The sequence below is a fragment of the Helobdella robusta genome (genome assembly GCF_000326865.2).
Source record: "Helobdella robusta unplaced genomic scaffold HELROscaffold_94, whole genome shotgun sequence".
Lineage (NCBI taxonomy): Eukaryota > Metazoa > Annelida > Clitellata > Rhynchobdellida > Glossiphoniidae > Helobdella > Helobdella robusta.
Genome location: NW_008705537.1, coordinates 19963 through 25916, shown reverse-complemented (window position 1 = coordinate 25916; position 5954 = coordinate 19963). Strand labels below are relative to the sequence as shown.

Here is a 5954-nt window from a genome sequence, read left to right as displayed (position 1 = left end):
TGAAACAAAGCACCCAATACAATGCATGTTATAACAAGGGACTTCGATGCAATCGAATTCGGTCAATAATAAGAATTTATCATTGTTGCGTTGTTGAATGTTTAAAAGAAATTTAATCAAAGAGATGAAAAAAATTCAAAAAAAAAATAAAAATTTTACTACCAGAAGTGGGGTTCGAACCCACGCGGACATATGTCCATTGGATCTTAAGTCCAACGCCTTAACCACTCGGCCATCCTGGTTACGTTAAACTCAGCAGTTATGTGTGCTTATCAAACAAATATTTTTCAAATGAAATTTTTTTGAGGTAGTTTTAAGTTTAAATTCAATCATTTACGCGGACTTTCAGCAATTTCAGTATTGTTTTTGATAATTTTACTTGTGAACAAAATTAACTTTCGTTTGAGAATTAAAATTGAGAAGAAATAACAAGTGCAAAGTGCGAATATTATATTTGTCATATTTCTGTTTCAGCATCATAAAAATTTGATTAATTTGGTTTCACAAATTTCACATCTAAATGTGTTCAAATTAAAAGTTATTTACATATTAAGATTAATTTTTAAAAAAATAATAACAAAAAAGAATAAAATTCGCCATCTTGGATTGTTTGCTAATTAATTAATTGCCAAGATTGTAGTAAGAACAACAAGATGGCTAACGCTGCCGGTTTTGTAATTGTTGTCCTTGAATGAAATAAAATTTGATTAAAATGGAGTATTTTAACGGGCGAATTAGACAGATGAAAAACTGTCAGTTGCCCTCTTTTGCAGGATCCGATGGGAGCGTTGATTTGAAGTGTTTTCCTCAGCCGTTCAACAACTTTCTTGATCCGAGTAGTTTTAATTTTTATCAAAATTTTAACTATAGCCGTTTTTTGGCCGAAAATGATCCCAGAAACTGTCGTCATCCTGCCGAATACTTTCCAGCTCCTAATTCTGGACCTGGGTCTAGTAAACAGTGCATGTCGTCGCCGTTCTATTACCCGCCGGGGATGGCCGGACATTTTCATTCAGATCATATGCGCCATCTGGAGAACGAACAAAACCAGCGCAATGCGCATACAAACTTTTTTAACCATCCTAATCTTTATTATCACCCAGGGCAACTTCCCATCAAATCGTCGTCTTCCACGTCTAATTCCAACAATGGTAGTAATAATAGTAGCAGTGTTGGGGAGAACTTAAAAGTTAATTCAAGTAAAAACTCTCAAAATGATTCTGCTGGTCGCAACAGCAACAATGACAATAACACTCAAAACAACAACAATAATGCCTCATCTTCTGATGCAGACTCATACATTCCACACAGACCTTTCCAAAATGCACCCAACCCTAATTTTCCTAGTTCTAGTTGGAACACTCAGTCATCCCCGACAAATTATTCTCATCATAATCAATCTCATTCAACTCCTGAAGACAACAGTTGTCAGAATAATAACATGAACCAAGGTTATGACAAATCTAATCTTAAAAATGGTAACAAAAACAACTTCATTAACTCCAACAACAACATTACAGACTACAGTTTGCAGTCTGCTCTCCATCTACAACAACATCAGCAACAACACAAGCAGATGACCCTCTCTAATAACAACAACAACAACAATAATGATAATAACTTCTTTAACACCAACAACCACAACGCTCAGCAGCAACAGCAGAGCAACACAAGGAAAACTCCTAAAAAACAACAACATCCAACAAAGTGCAACATTGACAGCAACAACAGCAGCAGCACAAATATCAGCATAAATACCAACAGATTCCAAAAGGAGTCACAATCTAACACAATTAAATGCCCTCTTTGTGGCATTCACCTTGAATCCAACAACGATCTTGACTTACATTTGAGGTCTCATGTTGATTCGCTACCCCCGGCCAACCTATCAGACATAACTGGGTCGCCGAACAACATCAGCAATAATAATAATAATAACAACTACAATAATAATAACAACAATAATAATAGTAGTAATAATAATGGTAATAATAATAAACCTGAATCTCTTGATGATGTCGATAAGAAGAAAACCATTTGTCAGTGTAATTGCTGTCCCAAGACATTTACAAGGTCTATTATTATAATTATAATTACTGTATAAAATATATTATTGTCTTTTTATTAACTTTATTGCAAGTCTATGTTTATCATAAAATTTGATTGATGAAGCCAAAATAATAAGAATGATTGAACCCCAATTGAACAATTAAACCAGTCCATTTAAAATCCTATTAATCTAAAATGCTCGTCACTTGCAGTGACGAGCATTTTAGATTAATAGGATTTTGTGAATATTTCATTATTGATATTTGGTATTTGGAGTTAGAAAATAAAAGAATGTTCTTATTATTATTATTATTACTGACATTTTTATTCTTTTCCATCATTGTTATTTATACCCATCGTCGATACCTAATCTTAGAGTGGACAAATTAAAACTCCACGTCTCCAAGCGCCATCCGGACATGCTGGCCTCGTTCTACAAGTGTCAGCACTGCCAGGCCGGCTTCGAGAAACAGGCGACGCTAAAGAACCACATGAAAGCAGACCATGCCGAAGTATGCCCCCCGCCCAGGAGTAACAACAGCAGTAAAGTCCGGTGGAAAAAGGTGGTTTAGTAACTTTTATTATTATCATTTTTTTTATTACTTTTATTATAATTATTATTACTATTACCTCTATTACTGCTATAACCAGAGGCGGATCTAGTTCGATTTGACAGGGGGAGGCCAGGGTTTTCAAAAATATTTGAAAATGGTCATCAACTTTTTTTTAAAAAGTGAATTTTTGATGACCAGGCCGGATCCTAACGAATTTTTGGAAATTTTTTACAGCTACTACTGCTGCTGCTGCTGCTGTTGTCGCTGCTATTACTGCTACTGCTTCTGTTGTCGCTGCTTTTACTGCTACTGCTGCTTTTACTGCTACTGCTGCTGTTGCTCAGGGGCGGATCTAGGTAATTGGTTTTGGGGGGGCAAGCGATGGGCAAGGGGTAGGGCATGGGGGGGCCAGACATGCTGGAGTGTTTTGTGTTTAAAAGTACACAACAAACAAATTAAAACATATTCAAAAAGATTTAATATATATATATATATATATATATATATATATATATATATATATATGTATATATATATATATATATATATATTCTTATGTAATGCAATTATTAAAAATTAAAGTTTATTTAGGTATTATTTCTTTCTTAAGCACTACTAAGGTGCAGCGAATAACTTAATTAATGTTATTTCACTCATCCTTTGGTGCAATATTAATTGCCTGTTTCATTTGTTTTCAAATCTGATTATCTAAATGACGAATTATCGGTTCCGATTTTGGTGATTCATAGCACACATATTGGTAGGAGCTTGGATAAACCTGTCATTATCCAGTCCCACATTTCAAGGCATACCCAGGATGTAATGCCATATACCTGGACAAACATGCTTGGACAAATAAATGCCTCTAAAGTCTAAACGTTGATGATGATATGATGATGATTTAGGTATATCTTTGTTTTTACATATACAAGTTTATTGAAATGAACTAGAAGAATTGTAATAAAAACCTTTTCGAATAGACACATATTTAAATGTATTAATGTTTTATTTAAAAAATGTCTGCAATTTATTATTATCAAAAACAAAAAGATGTTTATGGGCCCGCATCAGTAAAACATTGTCCTTTTCACATTAATCCAAAAAAAAATTAAAAAAAAATACTAAAAGGTATTCATATATATACAATACATGTATTATATCTCATATGCACATTAATAAGTCCAACTTCATATACACATACATACACAGACATACATACCTTATTACAAATAAAACCAATTTTAAAAAACATTTAGAAAAAAATATTATAATAAAGTCATTTTTCTGTTTTTATGACTAGTAGCAAAAACATCAATAATTTCCGTTTCATGCAATGATAATGTTCTTTCTTTTTCAATTGCAAGAATTGATACACTGCTTAATCTACTGTAATGCATAGAGTTTCTTATGTATGTTTTAATTTGTCTCAATGCAGAAAAACTCCTCTCACATGCTGCTGTACTGACAGGAAGCGAAACGGCAATTTTACATAATCGATAAAACTCATGAAACGCTTGTTTGAATGGTTTTAAAAACATCAGTAGTCCTAGTAATGTTGTTGGCTTTGTATCATCCTGAGCGCGCCCGATTAGACGTTTTACCTGATGCAGCTCATGCTCTAAGTCTTCCACATTTGCATTATAAATCACCGCTAATGGTTTAACAAGAGTTATATCTGCAAAACTGTTGGACGACGGACTGAGTGCTTGCAAGCTTTTCATGACGCTACGCTGCTGCTCGCCAAAACGACGGTCAAACTCGGCAATGAGTTTATCCAAAACTGGATAAAAAACTTGCTGTTTAAATGTATTTTTGTTATTAATTCGTGATCTTTCTCCAATCGTTTCTAGAATTATAGTATCTTCTAAACTTTGAGGAAGACACCGTGATCTTTGTGGAGTTCTAGCAGGTACTAAACATTCTTTGTTAGCATTAAACAACGATACTGCATTTTTCCACATTAATTCAAACTGCTTTTCATTTGTTCTCATATCACTGAAATCTTCCCGTACAGACTCAATCAAATCACAAGCTTTTAACAAGTCGATATGAGTAGATTGCAACATAATAGATAATGACTGAGTTCGACCGAAAATATCACACATTAGCGCTAGTATGTCAATAAACTGACTATCGATGTGAATCAAAAGAGAACGCGCATCTAATGCACGATTTGCATTTTGGCCATCTGACAATTCACGCAGGAGCTGTATAATGGCAGTTAAATGATTTTTTACAACTTTGCATGCATAATATCTACACGCCCATCGTGTGTCACTTAACTTGTGTAATTCTCTTGGTGGCTTTCCTTTATATAAACTTTTCTGAACGTTAATCCATCTTTCATGGACAAATGAGCCAGATAAAAAAACATAAAGCTTTTCCAACAAGGCAAAAAATTTATCCACAACTTGCACACTTTTAACCACATCTACTAGGACTAGATTAAGCCGATGAGCATGGCAATGAATGTATAATGCCTGTTTTGCTTGATGAGTAATTAGAGTAGCAACTCCTTTGTGTTTGCCGCTCATGACAGACGCTCCGTCATATCCTTGACCAATCAGGTTTGATTGATAATCGAGGCTAAATTTTTTCAGTTCATCAATTATAAGATTACTCAAACCATCAGCAGTTAGATCATGAGCAGGCACAAATCCAATAAATGCTTCGCATACGGCGTCACGTACAAAATATCGTATTACTAGGCTAACCTGTTCTGTTTTTCGACAGTCTTTCGTTTCATCTACCATTATTGCAAATTGAACACTCTCTTTGACTTCATTGATGATTTGTTGCTGAACCATTGCTGCCATGCAATGAAGTATTTCATTCTGGATCGTCTTGCTTGTGTATTTTGCATTTCCCGGCAATGAAGTTATTTTTTTACCTATTTCAGAGTCATACTTGCCAACCAAATTTATTAAATCGAGAAAATTTCCTCTGTTCATACTGCTACTGCTTTCGTCATGTCCTCTTTGGGCTATTTTGTGCACAGCAGTGTACTTGAGTACATCAATAACAGCTGCAATATAATGGCGATTAGCTTTTATTTGTTTCTCTCTTTTGTCTGATAACATATCCAGAATAGCTTGTTGTGGTTTTTTATTTTTGTATTCAATCCAAGTCTGATATGCTGCCATATGCGCATTTGAACGTATATGCGAAATGAATCCTCCATCAGAATATGTTGCTTTTTTCCAATTAGAGAAACCACTGCGTGTGAAAGTATTATCTGGCAAATTTCCAGCCATAGGAAAATGTCGACAAGCATAACAGAATGCTGCATCTATCGTTTGAGAATACTCTAGCCAATCATAAGTGGCATACCATTTCTGTTGAAATGAACGC

At 34.5% G+C, this 5954-nt stretch overlaps 1 protein-coding gene across 1 annotated transcript in view; it reads left to right on the top strand.

Moving 5' to 3' along the window:
* Positions 1 to 3033: 3033 nt before the first annotated feature.
* The window catches only part of HELRODRAFT_194685 (hypothetical protein), a gene marked incomplete at its 3' end in the record, with an annotated part of 7667 nt that continues 4746 nt past the window's right edge, over positions 3034 to 5954 (top strand). Inside the window, exon 1 of the mRNA XM_009033564.1 lies at positions 3034 to 3445. The remainder of the gene's footprint in view (positions 3446 to 5954) is intronic.